Genomic DNA, 20,796 nt, shown 5'->3' on the forward strand with positions numbered 1-20,796 from the left:
ACCCGCTCCCCATAGTGTGCTCCCTGTAGCCAGCCTCCATACCCCCTCCCCATAGTGTGCTCCCCTATAGCCAGCCTCCATACCCGCTCCCCATAGTGTGCTCCCTGTAGCCAGCCTCCATACCCCCTCCCCATACTGTGCTCCCCTGTAGCCAGCCTCCATACCCCCTCCCCATAGTGCCATAGTGTGCTCCCTGTAGCCAGCCTCCATACCCGCTCCCCATAGTGTGCTCCCTGTAGCAAGCCTCCATACCCCCTCCCCATAGTGTGCTCCCTGTAGCCAGCCTCCATACCCCCTTCCCATAGTGTGCTCCCTGTAGCCAGCCTCCATGCGTACCCCACGGGGGGGGGGGGGGGGGTACGCATGGAGGGTCAGGGGATGTATATAATATGTAATATTTATTTATTTACATGCAGGAGGTTGGGGGTTTAATACGGAGTGGAGTCACTCATAAAAGTGCATTTATTCCTCTTATGTTTCAGGACAGACGCCGCTGGATGGCGTGACCTGATGACACCACTGGAAGTCCGACGGGGTTGTCAGCCTGCATGTCTCAGTGAATGTCTGACGGCGGGAGATCCCAGCTGCACTGTATCAGGTAATTATGGCTATGTATTTGTATCTATAAATCTATAAATTATACTTTGTCTCATTGTTTCCTATCCCTGGCGACTGGTACAGTCCCGAAACGTAGGTTTTATATATATATATATATATATATATATATATATATATATATATATATATATATATATATATATATATATATATATATATATATATATATATATATATATATATATATATATACTCCTCGCTGCAGTCCGGCACTCTCACTCCACCTGGGAATTTGCTCGGGTGCCCTCCTCAAGGAGTGATACTCCTAATACAATCACAGAAAGAAGGCGGCACTCAGAGTCTCGAGAACTTGGTGAAAAACACGGGTCGGTTTTTCACCACGTTCTCGAGACTCTGAGTGCCGCCTTCTTTCTGTGATTATATATATATATATAAAAATCATTTCTATCAAGGGGGGGAGTTGAAGGGGTGGGGGCCCCCTGAGATGTCAGTGTATGGGGCCCCAAGATTTCTGTAGCCGGCCCTGGAGGTGCCACGTGTGGGGGAGGGGCGGGGGAGGGAGTGGTGGATGCGGGGGTACTGCGCGTGGGGGGGGGGCAGTGCGGGTGCCGTGGGGAGGGGCGGGTTAGGCGGGTGTGTGTGGGGGTGTGGAGGGTGCTGCGGATGGGGGAGGGGCGGGGTTCCATGGTTGGGGTGTGCTGGAGCGGGAGGGGTGGGTGCCGCGGTTGGGTGAGGTTGTCAGTGCCGTTCCAGCACATTGGCATTCTCCTCCATGCTGCCCAGTCACCGGCTCTAGTGTCACCACGCACGGTGCGGGGACTGTGTGGGGAGGAGGGAGAGAGGGGACTGGGCAGAGATGGAGAAGGGACTGGGCGGGGATGGGCGGACCGAGGGAGGGGACTGCATACAGCCACCCAGATCTGTGACTGTATGACTCCGCCCAGCGTTATACACGCAGTCACTCTGGGTTAATATATAGAAGATTCTTTGTATTGGTTATATACTTATATAGTCAAACCTCTGGTTTAAACGGCAGGAAACATTCTGCCTCACCTCACGGCACGACACTGCTATGTCGACATTTCAACAATGTCGACATCATAACTGCTGACATTATAGTATCAACATTATGATTGCTCACATCGCAAATGTCATCTTAGGGACTGCATCCCATTTCCCATATGGCTATGTGTAATTTTGTTAACAAAAACACTTTTTTCTATTTGCAATTATTAACATTTAGGAGGTGTCATGTGACTCCTGGGTCCACAAGTCGTCAGGTGTAATGGTGGATGGTGGAGCATTGGTTTGCTTGTAACAAACAGGAACTTAAACAGAAAATCCCTGTGATGAAATAAACTGCTACACATAGAAAATATTCCAGCACAGTAACCCTTTAATAACAGCATTGTGAATGTAGGGATGGATTTCATCCTTGTGTTAGGAAAAATACAATTTCCCGATCTATCATCCTGCCGGGTTGAATCATCCAAGTATATAATAATGAATCAGCCGTGTGATATATAGTCCTATTTCCTCCTAACATATGTAAAGTAGTTTTTTATTAATGGTGAATAATTCAGACCAAGGAAGAATGAAATATCTCACGGACTCACCTGTAAGTATTTAGTAACAATTAGTATATATTCTATATATAACGTCACCGTTGTATGGGTAGAGTTCAGTAGAGGATTGTGTCATTACAGCCGTTATGTTACCAAATAATGGAAATTTAGGACTAGCTGAGCTTCTTTCAAGAACCTCCCAGTGTCCCAGTGTCCTGCCTGACCCCTGCACATAGGGGGTAATTCCAAGTTGATCGCAGCAGGATTTTAGTTAGCAATTGGGCAAAACCATGTGCACTGCAGGGGAGGCAGATATAACATGTGCAGAGAAGGTTAGATTTGGGTGGGGTGAGTTCAATCTGCAATCTAATTTGCAGTGTCAAAATAAAGCAGCCAGTATTTACCCTGCAGAGAAACAAAATAACCCACCCAAATCTAACTCTCTCTGCAAATGTTATATCTGCCTCCCCTGCAGTGCACATGGTTTTGCCCAATTGCTAACTAAAATCCTGCTGCGATCAACTTGGAATTACCCCCATAGGGTGTGTACACACTAAGACGACATCGCAAACGACATCGGCAAGAACATATACACTTGCTGATGTCAGGAACAACAGTGCAACAGGGATCCTCGTCTGTGATATTGCCCGTCGGACCTGCATGCCTGTCCGACAGGTGACATCGCAGACGACCCACGGAAGTGCGCATCATGCGATATATTGTCTGTACATACTAGATTATATCATTCTGAATCAGACGATATCGGCTGGATCGTACTCTATATCGCCCAGTGTGTACGCACACTACAGCTGCAACTGAAAAGAAAAACAATTAGCACTAAAATAAAAATTAATCATCTTGAACATGTGACTTGCAATATACTGTAAGATGCCTAAATATACCTGCAACATAGAGGCATGTCTAACGTGCACACCTTTACTGTACTGTAGCTTAGAGGTGTGTGCGAACACCCATGCTTTGGTTTTGGTTCTAAAACCATTTTTGTGTTTTGGTTTTGGCTCTGGAGTTCCTTAACAATAAGTAAAATCATATATTTTTCAGCTTTTCTTTTGTATGTCTATTATTAATATTACATTAAAATCATTAAAAGTAATTTAAAGTACATTTTCCAATGACCACTTCACAGCAGGCCAATGGCTACATAGAGTGGGCTGGCCGAAAAATAGTGAGATAGCAACAGCATAGACACAGGGCAGTTTAATAGCGCTACATTCTCATAATGTCAATATAAGAGTTAGGATGAGGGTTGGGAGGATCAGGGTTAGGCTGAGGGTTGGGAGGATCAGGTTTAGGCTGAGGGTTGGGAGGATCAGGTTTAGGCTGAGGGTTGGGAGGATCAGGGTTAGGCTGAGGGTTGGGAGGATCAGGTTTAGGATGAGGGTTGGGAGGATCAGGGTTAGGCTGAGGGTTGGGAGGATCAGGGTTAGGCTGAGGGTTGGGAGGATCAGGGTTAGGCTGAGGGTTGGGAGGATCAGGTTTAGGCTGAGGGTTGGGAGGATCAGGGTTAGGCTGAGGGTTGGGAGGATCAGGGTTAGGCTGAGGGTTGGGAGGATCAGGGTTAGGCTGAGGGTTGGGAGGATCAGGTTTAGGCTGAGGGTTGGGAGGATCAGGGTTAGGCTGAGGGTTGGGAGGATCAGGTTTAGGCTGAGGGTTGGGAGGATCAGGTTTAGGCTGAGGGTTGGGAGGATCAGGTTTAGGCTGAGGGTTGGGAGGATAAGGTTTAGGATGAGGGTTGGGAGGATCAGGGTTAGGTTGAGGGTTGGGAGGATCAGGGTTAGGCTGAGGGTTGGGAGGATCAGAGTTAGGCTGAGGGTTGGGAGGATCAGGGTTAGGCTGAGGGTTGGGAGGATCAGGGTTAGGCTGAGGGTTGGGAGGATCAGGGTTAGGCTGAGGGTTGGGAGGATCAGGGTTAGGCTGAGGGTTGGGAGGATCAGGGTTAGGCTGAGGGTTGGGAGGATCAGGGTTAGGCTGAGGGTTGGGAGGATCAGGGTTAGGCTGAGGGTTGGGAGGATCAGGTTTAGGCTGAGGGTTGGGAGGATCAGGGTTAGGCTGAGGGTTGGGAGGATCAGGTTTAGGCTGAGGGTTGGGAGGATCAGGGTTAGGCTGAGGGTTGGGAGGATCAGGGTTAGGCTGAGGGTTGGGAGGATCAGGTTTAGGCTGAGGGTTGGGAGGATCAGGGTTAGGCTGAGGGTTGGGAGGATCAGGGTTAGGCTGAGGGTTGGGAGGATCAGGTTTAGGCTGAGGGTTGGGAGGATAAGGTTTAGGATGAGGGTTGGGAGGATCAGGGTTAGGTTGAGGGTTGGGAGGATCAGGGTTAGGCTGAGGGTTGGGAGGATCAGGGTTAGGCTGAGGGTTGGGAGGATCAGGGTTAGGCTGAGGGTTGGGAGGATCAGGTTTAGGCTGAGGATTGGGAGGATCAGGGTTAGGCTAAGGGTTTGGAGGATCAGGTTTAGGCTGAGGGTTGGGAGGATCAGGGTTAGGCTGAGGGTTGGGAGGATCAGGGTTAGGCTGAGGGTTGGGAGGATCAGGTTTAGGCTGAGGGTTGGGAGGATAAGGGTTAGGCTGAGGGTTGGGAGGATCAGGGTTAGGCTGAGGGTTGGGAGGATCAGGTTTAGGATGAGGGTTGGGAGGATCAGGGTTAGGCTGAGGGTTGGGAGGATCAGGTTTAGGCTGAGGGTTGGGAGGATCAGGGTTAGGCTGAGGGTTGGGAGGGTCAGAGTTAGGATGAGGGTTGGGAGGATCAGGGTTAGGCTGAGGGTTGGGAGGATCAGGTTTAGGCTGAGGGTTGGGAGGATCAGGGTTAGGCTGAGGGTTGGGAAGATCAGGGTTAGGCTGAAGCTTGGGAAGGTCAGGGTTAGGTTGAGGGTTGGGAGGATAAGAGTTAGGCTGAATATTTGGCAGGTCAGGGTTTAGGCTGAGGATTAGGAAGGTCAGGGTTAGGTTGGGAGTTGGGAAGGTCAGGGTTAGGCTGAAAGTTGGGAGGGTCAGGGTTTAGGCTGAGGATAGGGAGGGTTAGGGTTTGGGTTGAGGATTGGGAGGACCAGGGATAGGCTGAGAGTTGGGAGAGTCAGGGTTTGGCTAAGGATTGGGAGGGTCAAGGTTAGGCTGAGGATTGGGAGGGTCAGGGTTAGACTGGGAGTTGGGAAGGACAGGGTTAGGCCGAAAGTTGGGGGGGTCAGGGTTTGAGATGAGGATTGAGAGTGTCATGGTTTAGTTTACGGTTTGGGAGGGTCAGGGTTTGGGTTAAGGATTTGGAGGATCAGGAATAGGCTGAAGATTGGGAAGGTCAGGGTTAGGCTGAGGGTTTGGAGGATAAGGGTTAGGCTGAATATTGGGAGGGTCAGGGTTTAGGCTGAATAAATTAGTGTTAGGCTGTGGTGAGGGAGGCTAGGTGGAGCTGATAGGAGCAGACAGTAGAAGAGAAGGAGTGGGAGGGGGCAACAACTTGTCTTCGGTCACATGATATGAACCTATGTCCCTGTGACTACAGCATGGTTAAAGCAACCTAACTGTACCCAGACACAGGTTGTTGATGTAGGTAACTTTCACAATCTGTAGCTCCCCATTTAATTACTTAGCAGAATTAGCTGTCCAGCCTGAAACAGGCCCTTATTCTCCATGTTTTGCTATAATAAAAAAAAAGTGATTTCCTGACTATAACATACCATAGTGTATAATGCTTCATTTTGGAAACTCACACACACCCCGTGTTCAGAAACTTATGCCCCACCCACAGCCCAATTCAAAGACGATAGACTCTATCTCTTGTGTTGTGCTGGCCCATAATCCTTTGTAATTCATGCATAATTGCATACATTATTTATTGTCCTCACCACCTGTGTCTCTGTTGTCCACTGCAAAAGGGAATTAACAGTTCAATTGATGGGATCAGGATCAATTTAAAGGCAAATTGGCTTTTAGACTGATTTAAAGAGACTTGCAAAGAGCCGGTCCTGTGCACATATCACAGTGCCTCACAATCTGTACCCATGCAACCCGGTTAAATCTTTCCAAGTTATGTATTGGGAGATGTTGACACTGGAACAGAAGGATATTGTAGCATACAGTAACACACCTACATCCTACAGGCAGCCAGACAGAAGCAGCTCGGTCACACGCCTGCCTGCTGCACAAAGGTCTCACTCGTACAGCAAAATGAACCGTCCAGTCAGGATGAACAGTACTGCTGTAGTTACAGACCAGCTAGAATTAAAATTAACGAAAGAAAAGACACCTGCGCTATGTTGTACCAGTGGGTTAATCCCTCTAATCTCTCAGAAAATCAAAATGACATAATTAATGATAGAGAAAATACAATTCAAAAAGGACGGTAGGTTTTATGTTGAATTAATAAAATAATTTATTAAAATATTTGAAAACATATAGAACTTATGACATCTATATTTGGCTAAAAAAGACTCAGTTCATGGGTCATCAGCTTAAAAAGCTCAGTTCGTGGGTCAAGGACATTCACTGTTCCCCTAGGAGAATTAAATGGTACCCCAGGCTAGGATTCTCTCCAGATTATGGTCCACAGTAGAATTAAAATTAAGACACAGAGGAACAGTGTAAAGAGGAATGTTAACGAGTCTTCACTGTAACCAGTAGTTTGTGTCCATGCAAATTATAGTTTAAAATTGAATAGAAATGTGATTTTACTGTGAGAGAGAACACAAACAAAACCTCACTGAACAACACTGGGGAATAGTTTGTAGATATAAAGCAACCACAAAAAAACAGTATTTCTTTTAAAATTCCCATTTCAACAACAAAATGCATTACCTGAAGAGGGCGCTCTTCCTTACTCAGTACAACTTAGGGCTCTATGTGGTTGATGCTGTGTGAGTACTACATTTACACTGTGCATGCAGAAAACAGATCTCACCACAGTCTGGTGTATTCAATACACTACATTGTGATGAGTGTTTAGTGGACTGTCCCTTTCTACCAGTCCGCCATCTCACAGTGGATCATGTGCAGCAGATACGGCTTCATGGAACTCTGCGCTAGTGTCCCAGCTCTCGACCTGTACAGCCTCAATGGAGACAATTTTCAACCAGTCTGCTGGTGGGGTGTTTGTGGCATGTGGGGATGCATAATGTGAACATAATGTGAACTGGGGCACTGTGTGGCATAATGTGAACTGGGGTCACTGTGTTGCATAATGTGAACTGAGGTCACTGTGTGGCATAATGTGAACTGGGGGTACTGTGTGGCATAATGTGAACTGAGGGCACTGTGTGGCATAATGTGAACTGGGGGCACTGTGTGGCATAATGTGAACTGGGGGCACTGTGTGGCATAATGTGAACTGAGGGCACTGTGTGGCATAATGTGAACTGGGGGTACTGTGTGGAATAATGTGAACTGGGGGCACTGTGTGGCATAATGTGAACTGGGAGTACTGTGCAGCATAATGTGAACTGGGGGCACTGTGTGGCATAATGTGAACTGGGGACACTGTGGCATAATGTGAACTGGGGACACTGGCATAATGTGAACTTGCGACACTGTGTGGCATAATGTGAACAGGGTGCATTGTGTGGCATAATGTGAACTGGGGGCACTGTGTGGTATAATGTGAACTGGGGGCACTGTGTGGCATAATGTGAAATGAGGGCACTGTGTGGCATAATGGGAACAGGGTGCATTGTGTGGCATAATGTGAACTGGGGGCACTGTGTGGTATAATGTGAACTGGGGGCACTGTGTGGTATAATGTGAACTGGGGGCACTGTGTGGCATAATGTGAAATGAGGGCACTGTGTGGCATAATGTGATGCCTTGATGCTGCCCGGTGGCTTATACAAATTTTTGCAAATATATGCAAACTGAAATATCTGTTTTTCTGTTATCATGTAGTATTCAAATCTCATTGCTTATACTTTTCGGTGTGCTGGGGGAATATTTTCCTTTTTTTCTGAACTAGAAAAACCCCTCCCTTTCATGCACCTGGGAAGGACCATTAAACTGATTTGAGCAACCACAATTTTATATTACAGTTCACCGAGGTTCACAGGTTCACAGAGCATTTTGCCCCTTGCGTGCCTCTCAGAGCAGTAATATAAAAGGGTGGTTGCTCAAATCAATTTAATGGTCCTCACCATTTGCATGAAAGGGAGGGGAAAGTCTAGACTAGAAAATAAGGAAAAGCATTCTCCCAGCACACTGCAAAAGAACCACAAATATAAGCAAACTACGATCTCTGTATTTCTCTTATCATGTAGTATCAAATATTATTGCTGATCCATACCAAATTTAGCCGGGGGTGAAGAGGCACAGCTGCACAAGCCAAAGGTGCACACCCGAAATTAGGGGTTGTGGCTAGGGGGTTTGGCCTCACAGGAAGTGCTGCAATTGTGATCCACACAATCCATCCCCGCAGGTTCACCTTAACTTCACCACACACACACACCACCATCACCACTGCCTGACCCTAAGCAGCCATGCATACTTATGTTTGGGATCCCAGCGTTCGGGATTGCGATACATGTCAGCATCCCGGTGTCAGTATTTCAAGCAGTGTCGGTATTCCGGCGTCGGATCCCCTTGCTATGCCTAACCTAGGCCTACTGTTCGGCATAGCACTGTTAAGCTGTGCACAAAATCTGAGCTGTTTGACTGTGAATTAATTACGGCTTGATACTGCAAGACAAGTGAGCAATACTACTATACTGTATATGCTGTCATTCTGTGAGCTAGAACACTGCAAACTATTGTAGCAGCAGTCCAGTTACTGGACATTACTGTGTGGGTGACTGTACTGTCATCTACTATTACATATCTCCTCCCAAGCTTTTTATGGCGTTCTGTCTGCAGCAAACAATTCAGGACAGTGTCCGGGCATGTTGAAATCGAGGAAGTTTTATTACACAGTAAATCTTACTAACTGTTCCTTACACACTGTCAGTCATCTGAAGCAACTGTTAGTTTCTAGTTTTCTGTCTTCTTTGCCCTTTTCTAGCTTTATTACCAAGTATTAAAACATACAAAGCTCAATACAGTTTGTAGCCCCCCACACTAAGCAGCTGACCCGGGCAAAGCCATCGCAACAGCATTGTAGGTCCTGAGCAAAGCAACGCACTGGGGACCCTACACACCCATTCAAGGGACCAATTTATAAAAATCATAGTTTGCCTCTCTTGCAATCCTGCACCATCCCTTCACATGCTTCCATACAGTGAATGGCTGTCTGCACTCCGATTGGTGGATAGCTCCAGCCATCCTCCAGTAAGCATGCTGATAGCCACTCACTGTCTAGCTGCAGGCTGAAAGGCAGGTAGACAATGCTGCCTCGCTGCCCTGATTGTGTGACCACCACTCATCCCATGCTCGGAGGCCCCTAGAATTGTGGAGACCTGGGCAGTTGCCCAGTGTACCTATATGTTAAGCTGGCCCTGGTCTCTGGTCCCTGGACCCTGTCTGGCCCCTCCAACAAGCCCGGGCTCGGGTAATTAGTTACATTTTAATGAGGTATAGAAAAAAATTTAGAAATGGAGGGGCCGCCTGAGGTATAAATCTGGCGCTGGCCTCGGAGAGCAAACGGTTAAACGTGGCACCCCTAATTATTCAGTATTCATGGTGAAATTATATAATAAATAGCAAAGCCCATTTCTCTAACGTCCTAGTGGATACTGGGGTTCTGTACTTTAGTACCATGGGGTATATATCGGGTCCACTGGAGCCTGGCATTTTAAAACCTTTAGTGTGTGTATGTGTGTGCTGGCTCCTCCCCTCTATGCCCCTCCTACCAAACTCAGTTTAGAAAAATGTGCCCAAGGTGCCGGGTGCATTTCTCTGGCGCTCCAGAGAGTTTCCTTTATTTTTTATTTTAGTTAGTTATTTTCAGGTAGTCCTGGTTGGCAGCCAGGCAACCTGCTTCGTGGGACTTAGAGCGGGGACCAAACCAACCTTTTGAGGGTTAATGGTTCGTAATCCCAGCTGATAGGACACTGAGCTCCTGAGGTGCTGATCACACATCGTTAGTATGTGTGCCCAATCCAGCAGCTAGCCGCCACCCTCTAACAGATGCCAAAGTTCAAGGTGCGGTGAGTGTTACACCGGGGTCCCAGTTAGCGGGTCCCTGGTGCAGTTTTGGCGGCAAGTCGTGCTGCAGTCATGGGCCACGAACTGCGTTGCCCACCACGGACAAACTGGCGCGCCATTACAGGGGGCGGGGCTTCCGAGAGGGGGACCAGAGGCGGGAAGGTGCCATTTCCTGCTGCTGCGGATCATCAAGGCTGCATGCACACTGCTCCTACAGAGACCCACGCTGCTACAAGACTCTCTACTGGTACCAGGGGGTCATAGAAAAGGGGAGCACACTAGCGGTGACGCCGCTGGACTCCTGTCAGGTCGTACACATACTTTACACATTGTACTGCTGTGTTCTGTGTGCTGTTGTTCACTCCTCACTGTCACTCCAGGGGCTCTCTAGGGCCTGTGTGGAGGTGTTGGTCAGTGGGCTGCGCTGTATTACAGTTGTGTAAGATGTCTGTTGACATGGTTATGTGTGCTGCTTGTAACTCAACCCCGTCTTCAGCGGGGTCACTCATGTGTGAACAATGCTCCTTATCTCCACAGGGATACAGTTTACAGGCACCTGACTGGTTAGACAATTTTAAATGCATGATTTAGAATGTCAATTCAGAATTAGCTGCAGCTAAAAAGGAGAGACAGGTGTTGAAATAGTCTATTGATTCTATAGCCAAAGCAGCAGATACCAGAAAGGCTTCTCAGCCCCCTCTGGTGGTTTCACATAAATGCTCACTGCCACAGGTGCTCCAGTCTGATTCTGATCATCCTGATATGGATGATGATGAGATGGATGAGGACAGCTCTCTGTCCCCAGGGGTGTGGGCTCTCATGTTTGCTGTTAGAGAGGTTCTTTACATCCCAGATCAGGAGTCAGAGGCAGATGAGGAGTTTTACTTTAATGCTAGACCAAAGTCCTCAGCCACTTTTCCTGTGTCTAAAGAGTTAAACTCCCTGGCCAGGGAAGCATGGTTGAACCGTGATAAGAAATGTAATATTCCTCAGAGGTTTTTAACTACTTTTCCACTCCCCGCTGAGGAAAGGAAGATCTGGGAAAAACCCCCGTCAGTCGACACGTCTGTGTCCAGACTGTCTAAGAAATTGGTACTGACGGTACCAGGGGCTATATCCCTGAAAGAACCAGCTGACCGTAAAATTGAGACCACCCTCAAGGCAATTTATACAGCAGCGGGTGTAGCACACAATAGTTTGTGGGTGGATTTCCAGGGCAATGGTAAAGTGGTCTGATTCTGTTATTGATGGTTTTGACTCTCTGCACCGGTCATTACTCTGCTACAGCACATACAGGATGCTGCTAATTTTATGAGCGAGGCTATAAAGGAATTGTGTAAGATAAATGGCCGCACTACTGCTATGGCTGTTTCGGCATGCAGGGCTTTACGGTTACATCAATGGTCAGCGGATGCTGATTCCAAAAAGGGTGTAGAAAATCTTTCCTTTATAGGTGATGCCTTGTTTGGGGACAAATTAAATAAATGGATCTCCCAGGCCACGGTGGGTAAGTCTACATATCTGCCGTCAGCTGCGCCACCTGCTAGACGTTCTTACACAGGACCTTCTTTAGAATCCTTTCATGTGGCGAGGTTCAGAGGCAGTGGCATCTCCACCACTCCAAGAGGACCTCATGGTAAGTCCCGTAAACCTGCAGCTGCTGCCTCCCTGGATCAGACCTCCGGATCCCCTGCCACTAAGCCTTCCGCGTGCAGTTGGCCCCAGCAGCAAGGTGTTATGTTCTATGTACTTGGAACCCAGGAGATAGGGTGGCAGCAGGAGAGTTCCGAGTACAGATGTGTGAAGCTGCGACAGAACTGTGGTACACAGCATTACCTAATGAAATCCCTGACTCCGTTGTCCTTCCCTGTGGTCGATTAACGCCTGCGAGACTATGGTTTCTTGAATGGCCACGTTTGAATGGGCAAATTAGGTCCGCTCAGACTCCGATGCCCCCCGGTCTTACTAGGTGACAAGGTATTAACCGAGACAGAGAGAGAACAAGGGGAAAACTAACTAAGAACAACAAGACACCAAAGAAGAAGGATACAGAAAATAACAAAACAGTTTATGTGCGGCGCGGCCGCCAGGGACAACAGCAAATCAAAGTAATGCCGCCAACTGTAAAATACGAACCCATCGTAATAAGGCGAGGACAGCTATGCGGAAGCCTCCACAAAAATGACACAACCAAAAACAGATAACGAGAACACGGCTTCAGCCGTAAAGTGCGGCAGACCCGACGCCAGGGAAGGTGCATGCAGGAAACGACTGAAACCATGAGGCTTCGGACACCAGACCACTCCACTAGAAGACAAACTTGGAGGACAGCAGGAAACGATCCCTCAGACCGGACTCTGGGAATTGGACCCCGGATGCTGGAGTAGACAAGCTGGAAGCAGGAACACACCAGAGGCAGGAATACAGGCTCCACAGGAAGCTATCACTGGCGAGGCTGCCTGATTCTGGCTCCCTTAAAAAGGACCTGCTGACCTATCACAGGAGAGCCTGCAGACCCGCCCCCCAGACCTAATGTGTCCCAGCTGCTAACAGGCGTAACAGCCGGGACTGAAGTGCAGGGCAGCTGCCTGGCGTCTCTGGTTGCTAGGTAACCGGCTGGAGACAGGCGCTCACCGTTGGAAGTGATGCGCGGGCCCCATTGCCTAGCAACGGCCGGGAGCAGGCGCATCCCACTACACCCAATACCGCTGACAAAGGCGATTTTCAGGTGGGTGCTCACCTTCAACACTTCGCCCACATGTGGGAGTAGTCCTGCCGGGATGCTTGAATGAGGGACCTCATTTCCCAAGGTTACCGGCTGGAATTTCAAACACTTCCTCCTCACAGATTTTTCAAATTGGGTTTACCAGTTTTGCCTGCAGCAAACGTTACCTTGCAAAAGGCCATTCAAAAGCTTTTGCAGACAGGGGTGGTGGTTCCTGTACCTCCTTCCTTACACAACAGGGGCTTTTACTCCAGTCTTTTTGTCGTTCCAACACCGGATGGTCCTATGTGGCACCCTCATCAGGCTTACCTCAGGTTTGCCATCTTGAACGACCATTTCCAGTTTCAGGCCTTGCCCTTTGGCCTGACCACAGCTCCGAAGGTCTTCACCAAAGTCATGGCGGAGATGATGCTGCCACTGAGCATGATGGGAGTCAACACAGTCCCCTACTTGGACGATCTCTTGATAAAGGCTATGTCCAGGGAGCGTCTAGTGCACAGCATCGATCTGATGACTTGCCTGCTTACGGATCATGGATTGATCTTAAACTTCCAGAAATCTCACCTAGAACTGACCCAATGCCTTCAGTTCCTGGGAATGATTCTAGATACAGTGTCTCAAAAGGTGTTTCTTCTGATGGACAAGGCCTTGGCTATCCAGGCCATGGTCCGCTCAGTGCTCCGTACTCGCAAGGTGTCCATTCATCTTTGCATACATATGCTGGGCAGGATGGTTGCTGCTTATGAGGCAATCCAATACGGCAGATTTCATTCCCGGCCATTTCAGCTGGATCTGATGGACAAATGGTCAGAGTGTCACCTGCACATGCATCAGGAAGTGACCTTATCTCCAAAAGCCCGGATTTCTCTATTATGGTGGCTGCAAGTTCCTCACCTGGTCAAAGGCAGGAATTTCAATATCCACTCATGGATTCTACTCACAACGGATGCCAGCCTCCGGGGTTGGGGGGCTGTGACCCAAGGGACCCAGTTACAGGGGAGATGGTCAGTTTAGTAATCGGCTCTGCTGATAAACGTCCTGGAACTCAGGGCAATTTACAATGCTCTGCTGCAGGCTTCCCATCTCCTGAGGGATCGACCGATCCAGGCTCAATCTGACAACACCATGGTGGTGGCGTACACCTACCGACAAAGGGGAACAAGAAGCAGAGCGGCGATATGAGAAGTATCAAAGATCCTCCTCTGGGTGGAGGCCAATGCAAGGACCATCTCAGGTGTGGACAACTGGGAAGCGAACTTCCTCAGCAGATACGACCTCCATCCGGGGGAATGGGGCCCTACATCCCCAGGTGTTTCAACAGCTAATTCACCGGTGGGACTGTCCGCAGATAGATCTGATGGCTTCTCGTCTCAACAAGAAGCTATGCTGTTACTGTTCCACAATGAGGGATCCGCAGGCTGTAGCAGTGGATGCGCTGACGACACCATGGGGGTACCAGTTTGTGTACCTGTTTACTCCTCTACCGCTAATCCCAAGGGTTCTAAAAAGAGTAAGAAGGGAAAGCGTTCAAGCAATTCTAATTGCCCCGGATTGGCCTTGACGGGCGTGGTACTCGGACCTCCTAATCATGGCTCTGGAGGATCCCTGGCCTCTACCGCTCCAAAAGAATCTTCTTCAACAAGGTCCGTTCGTCTATCCAGACTTACAGCGACTACGTTTGACAGCTTGGAAGTTGAGAGGGAGATTCTAGCAAGAAAAGGTATTCCCTCCCGGGTTGTTTCCACCATGGTCCAAGCCACGAAGATGGTAACGTCAAAACATTATCATTGTATCTAGAAGAAGTATGTTTCATGGTGTGAAAGTAGAAAGGTGTCTCCCATGGAATTTAGAAATGGTCATTTTCTACTTTTCTGCAAGCGGGAGTGGATATGGGCCTACGCTTAGGCTCCATCAAAGTCCAGATTTCGTCCCTCTCTATTTTCTTCCAGAAACAACTTGCCATGTTGCCAGAAGTTCAAACTTTCCTAAAAGGAGTTCTTCATATGCAACCACCCTTTGTACCTCCCACAGCTCCGTGGGATCTCAATGTGGTTTTGTCCTTTCTTCAATCGGTCTGGTTTGAACCCTTGCATAGGGTGGAGTTAAAATTTCTCACCTGGAAAACAGTGACGTTATTGGCATTGGCGTCTGCAAGACAAGTCTCTGAATTGGGGGCATTATCCTGTAAGAGCCCTTATTTGATTTTTCATGAAGACAGAGCGGAACTCAGGACCCGTCCGCAGTTTTTGCCAAAGAGGTTTCAGCTTTTCATGTCAATCAACCCATTGTGGTTCCGGTGTTGTCTGACGATTCCATTGGGCCAGAGTCCTTAGATGTAGTGAGGGCTCTGAAGGTTTATGTCAAGAGGACGGCTCGTCTTCGAAAATCTGATTCGCTATTTGTCCTTTATGATGCCACAAAGATTGGTCGTCTGGCTTCTAAGCAATCAATTGCTCGTTGGCTCAGGTTGACCATTCAACAGGCCTATACTTCGGAGGCTCTGCCTTTGCTGACGACTATTCAGGCACACTTGACGAGGTCTGTGGGCTCTTCCTGGGTGGCTGCCCGGGGTGTCTCGGCCTTACAGTTGTGCTGAGCTGCTACTTGGTCTGGATCGAACACCTTTGTGAAATTCTATCGGTTCGACACCTTGGCCAAGGTTGACCTTCAGTTTGGTCAGGCGGTTTTACAGGAGTCTCAGCACTCTCCCACCCATTTGGGAGCTTTGGGACTTCCCCACGGTACTAAAGTACAGAACCCCAGTATCCACTAGGACGTTAGAGAAAATAGGAATTTGATACCTACTGGTAATTCCTTTTCTCATAGTCCATAGTGGATACTTGGCGCCCGTCTTAGTGCTTCAATTCCTGCTTACTTGCGTAAGTATTTAGTTAGTCCGCAGTTGCGGTCTCTTTCTATTGTTGGGATAGCTGTGCTATCCTGGTTGGGTTGGTGTTGCAATCCTCTGTTCTGGTTAGCGCCCTCCCCTTTTGGTTATGGTTGTGTGTTGGCTTGTTGCCTCACCGCTGTTGTATTTATTCCTTCTCTCGTGGTATGTCCGTCTCCTCGGGCACAGTTTCCTAGACTGAGTCTGGTAGGAAGAGCATAGAGGGGAGGAGCCAGCACACACATACACACACACTAAAGGTTTTAAAGTGCCAGACTCCAGTGGACCCGATCTATACCCCATGAGCAAAGGAGTTACAAGTAAGTATCAAATTCCTATTTTTTATATAATAATTGGTTTGAACTTAAATACTCTGCACAGGACAGAAACGGTATGTTTTTTAATCTTTTCATGAGAATCTGTGGAGAGTACAATTCAAAGTATGTAGGAAAATTCTCCTGCTGTTATATGGCCATTGATGTGCTGGTGGGAAGTTCCGAAATGCAAAAGTTTTCCCTGTGGCCATAGAATGTCCCCTCCTCAGCACACGTTCTGTACACAAAGGTGGTAATTACAGAACAATGGGAAGCTAAGAGTATATTGAGGTGGGGTGGTCCTGGGGCAGTATTATTATACTATATACAGAAGAACATGACCTCAGGAACAATCTACATCCAAGGATCTGAACCCTTCCCAGAAAAAGTAATTTCACAGTTAGAGCAAAATTGCAATTACAAAATGAGCTTCAATTAACTCAATGAGCAGCGAACAAGTGCGGACAAGGTCTTATTGACATCATCTATAATCGAGGAAGGTGGTGGAGCGATGACATTGGAGAATTGTGGTTTAGCAATAGAAAAGATAAATACTGGAAAGTTAGGTCTGAATATGTTTAGATGAAAAATATATATTTGTGACCACCAGAAGATGCTACTAAAATGTACAAATATTCCAATCATTGCAGCGACAGAATTATCAGCAGTTCCCAGATCAGTGATTCGTTACTCTCCCCCTTTATCGTTTATCACATGGTTTGTGGTTGTCAATTCTCCGCCCCCTATGGATTTTCTATTCGCACAAAACATCCGTAGTAACTAGAGAGAGTTTGGGGGTCTTAGGGTGCACCAGTAATAGTCCTTTATATAGGTTTAATGACACCTGTTTAAGGTGATAACTTCATGTAGGTCTCTCTGTAACTTTTTATTTTATTTTTTTTAGTATTTTTTCTTTTTAATTGACCTATTGGACTTTTACTGAGTAGCAATGGGTTGTGTTCAGTCAAACATAACCGTGCTTGGATAATCCATTCGGCAATAGAAAAAAAAAATTGTTAGCATTGTCACATCATGTATACAATAGTTTTATCAGAGATGTAGTTATGTTTTAACCAAAGCATTTATCAGATGCCGAAATTGGGCTTCATTTGGCCATCGCAACCAATCAGATTCTACTTAACGTTTATCCATACCTCCCAACATTTATAAAATGTAAAGAGGGACATTTATGCGCGGCGAGACCGCCTGACACACCTCCTGTTTTCATCATTAAGGGGGGATGCCCAGCGCTCTTTGAGCTGCTGGCATGCCCTCTCTCCCTCTGTCTCCTGTGAATAGACGTCTGTTCACCGCTGCTCTGCTAAGCAGGGCAGTGAGTGACAGAGCCTCTCAACTGCCCCCACCCCCCCACCCCAACCGCGGGACACTGCGGCCCAAGGGTGGTGACACAGCAGGACAGTCCCACAGAAAAACGGGACTGTCCCGCGAAAATTGGGACAGTTGGGAGCTATGGTTTATCTACTGCTTCTAGAAAATAATAGATACAATCTGATCGGTTGCTATGGGCAACATCACCAGTTCTAAGAAAAAACTCCCACCTCCTTAGTGAATTTACCGCATGGAGAGAGTAATCGGTGCTGTCGTTATTATACATCTTTCTTCTGTGTGTTTGAGGCTTTTTTTTTTTTACATTGGGCAACCGTGCCTAATACTGTGATGCTTCTACCCAGTGACGTGCAAGAGGGAGGAACAAAATGTGTCCTATAGTATAGGATAAGACCTGATTTTCATCAACCCTGAGCGGGTACAATTTTCCAGTTCTTTTGTAGAGCAGAAATGTCCCACCACACAGTAAGAAAGATGGAAGGGGGAATTGGGCCCAATCAGTGTTGAAAGTAGAAATATTTTCTTATTGGTACTGATAGTAAAAATGGGCGTGGTCACGTGTCATGAGGAGGAGTGGTCACACAAAACTAGGAAAGTGGCTACATGACAATAGCGGCATGGCCACTTTATGCCAGACACCATAATCTCCCTTACACATTATGCCAAACACCGTAATGCCCATTACACATTATACCACACACCATAATGCCCATTACACATTATGCCAGACACCATAATGCCCATTACACATTATGCCACACCCCGTAACACTCATTACACATTATTCCAGACACCGTAATGCCCATTACACATTATACCACACACCGTAACACCCATTACACATTATGCAAGACACCGTAATGCTTATTACACATTATGCCACACACCGTAATGCCCATTACACATTACACCACACACGTAACACCCACTACACATTATGCCAGACACCGTAATGCCCATTACACATTACACCACACACAAAAATGCCCCTTATAAATTATGCCCGAGCGGTGGGACACTGCGTGCCACCACCATATTTCTTAATGGTACTCCATACCACCTCGTACCACCCTACTTTCAGCACTGGGCCCAATACAGTACATTGCATAGGGCCCCATGGGATCCTATTTAGGCTCTGCACTGTTCTGCACTAGGACAGAGGCTGTCTGGAATTCCGTATGCCTCATTGATGGCTATACAGTCTACCAGTCGTGTACCCAGCTATGCTATACAGACCCCATTGCACAAGTGTTTCCTATGGATTACGCATATCTTCATGTATGTGGCTTCACTGGGAAAATGTTCAATATTTCATGCTGTGTGTATGTATATATATACCTTCCCACTTGCTTCAGAGCCTCACTGAGCCTAACTTGCTATATGCAGGGCCGGCCCTACCATAGGTAGCTTTAGGCAGCTGCCTAGGGTGCCGGGATCTGGGGACCGCCACTGAGTCTGCTTATCACAGAATTAAGGCTGTCGCTGAATGAAACATCCTTGTTGTACTTAATGCCAGTGGTGACTGTGGAACTTAGAAGTCACACTTTCATCAGAAGGGCTGGGAAGTGGGTATTGGTGGTGGTTGGGGGCAGTAGGCTGAAGGTTTGCCTAGGGAGCTGAGACACCTAGCACCTGCCCCGGCTATATGTTCGCCAAACCCACCTGGCTGTTTATAGCTGCACCAAGGCTTCCTGTTCACTAAACAATGACCTCATGAAGAGTGAGGTAGCGCTGTAAGTTCATCTAAACAGTAATAGCCACTTACAGTACATTGTAATAAATGCTGCGCATCTGAGTAAGAAATGAAGCAAGACTGGATGAGAATGGTGCACTTATCGCACAGGCGGTACTGGGAACAGCAGATTCGGCATGCGTTACCTATGCATTCCAATGCCATGGATTCCTGCGCATGTCTGACTCTCATACTTCTACTGGGGGATTAATTAGCAATCCAGGCTAAACAATAGTATACTAAGCTAAACTATAACTGGTGCCTAATATACTCTGCTAAGCTATATCTGATGTCTAGTACTGTATACACTCTGCTAAACTGTATCTGATGTCTAGTACTGTATACACTCTGCTAAACTATATCTGATGTCTAGTATTGTATACACTCTGCTAAACTATATCTGATGTCTAGTACTGTATATACTCTGCTAAACTATATCTGATGTCTAGTACTGTATATACTCTGCTAAACTATATCTGATGTCTAGTACTGTATATACTCTGCTAAACTATATCTGATGTCTAGTACTGTATATACTCTGCTAAACTATATCTGATGTCTAGTACTGTATATACTCTGCTAAACTATATCTGATGTCTAGTACTGTATATACTCTGCTAAACTATATCTTGTGTTTAGTACTGTATATACTCTGCTAAACTAATATATATATATATATATATATATATCTCCCAACTTTTGGCTTGTCGATAGTGGGACTCTTGCTCGGCGAAGCCGTGCGCCGATCCAAAAAGGGGGTGTGGCCTCGACCGTGATGGGCGTGGCCTTGCTCGAGTGGGCATGGCCTCGTCAAACGGTCCGGTTTTTTCTCTCCCTTTGGGGGCGTGCCCAGCGCTCTCCCAGCAGCTGGGCAGCCCCCGCTCCCCTCCTAGCTCTGAATACATGCCGTGCGCACAGCACAGCATGTATTCAGTGATCACCGGCTGCTTTGCAGAGCAGAGCAGCGGGTGATCAAAGCCTCCCCTAACTGCCCCCCCACTCGCGGGACACTGCTGCCCGCGGGTGGGACAGCGGGACAGGGTCCGAATAGCGGGACTGTCCCGCTGAAAGCGGGACAGTTGGGAGGTATATATATATATATAAACTATATCTTCTGCCTAGTATACTAAGCTAAACTATATCTGATGTCTAGTACTGTATATACTCTGTTAAACTATATCTGATGTCTAGTACTGTATATACTCTGCTATACTAATATTTATATATATATATATATATATATATATATATATATATATATATATATATATATATATATAACTATATCTTCTGCCTAGTATACTAAGCTAAACTATATCTGGTGCCCCTAGTATACTCTGCTAAACTATGGGGTCTATGTATTAAGCCTTGGAAAGCAATAAAGTGAGAGAGATAAAGTGCCAGCCAATCAGCTGTTAACTGTCATGTTGCAGGCTGTGTTTAAAAGAATGACAGGAGCTGATTGGCTGGTACTTTATCTGTCTCCACTTTATCTCTGTCCAAGGCTTAGTACATAGAACCCTACATCTTGTGCCCAGACTTACCTACATTTTGGCTGCTCTCTGCGGGAGAGAGCAGCC

At 47.1% G+C, this 20,796-nt stretch overlaps 1 long non-coding RNA gene across 1 annotated transcript in view; it reads left to right on the forward strand.

Annotated features, from left to right (window-relative positions):
• LOC135050286 (uncharacterized) overlaps nucleotides 1-20,796 on the forward strand; it is a 32,869-nt gene that overhangs the window by 2,064 nt on the left and 10,009 nt on the right. Inside the window, exon 2 of the long non-coding RNA XR_010241594.1 lies at nucleotides 483-598. This is a non-coding gene — a long non-coding RNA (uncharacterized LOC135050286). The remainder of the gene's footprint in view (nucleotides 1-482; nucleotides 599-20,796) is intronic.

The sequence above is a fragment of the Pseudophryne corroboree genome, chromosome 2 (assembly GCF_028390025.1).
Source record: "Pseudophryne corroboree isolate aPseCor3 chromosome 2, aPseCor3.hap2, whole genome shotgun sequence".
NCBI lineage: Eukaryota > Metazoa > Chordata > Amphibia > Anura > Myobatrachidae > Pseudophryne > Pseudophryne corroboree.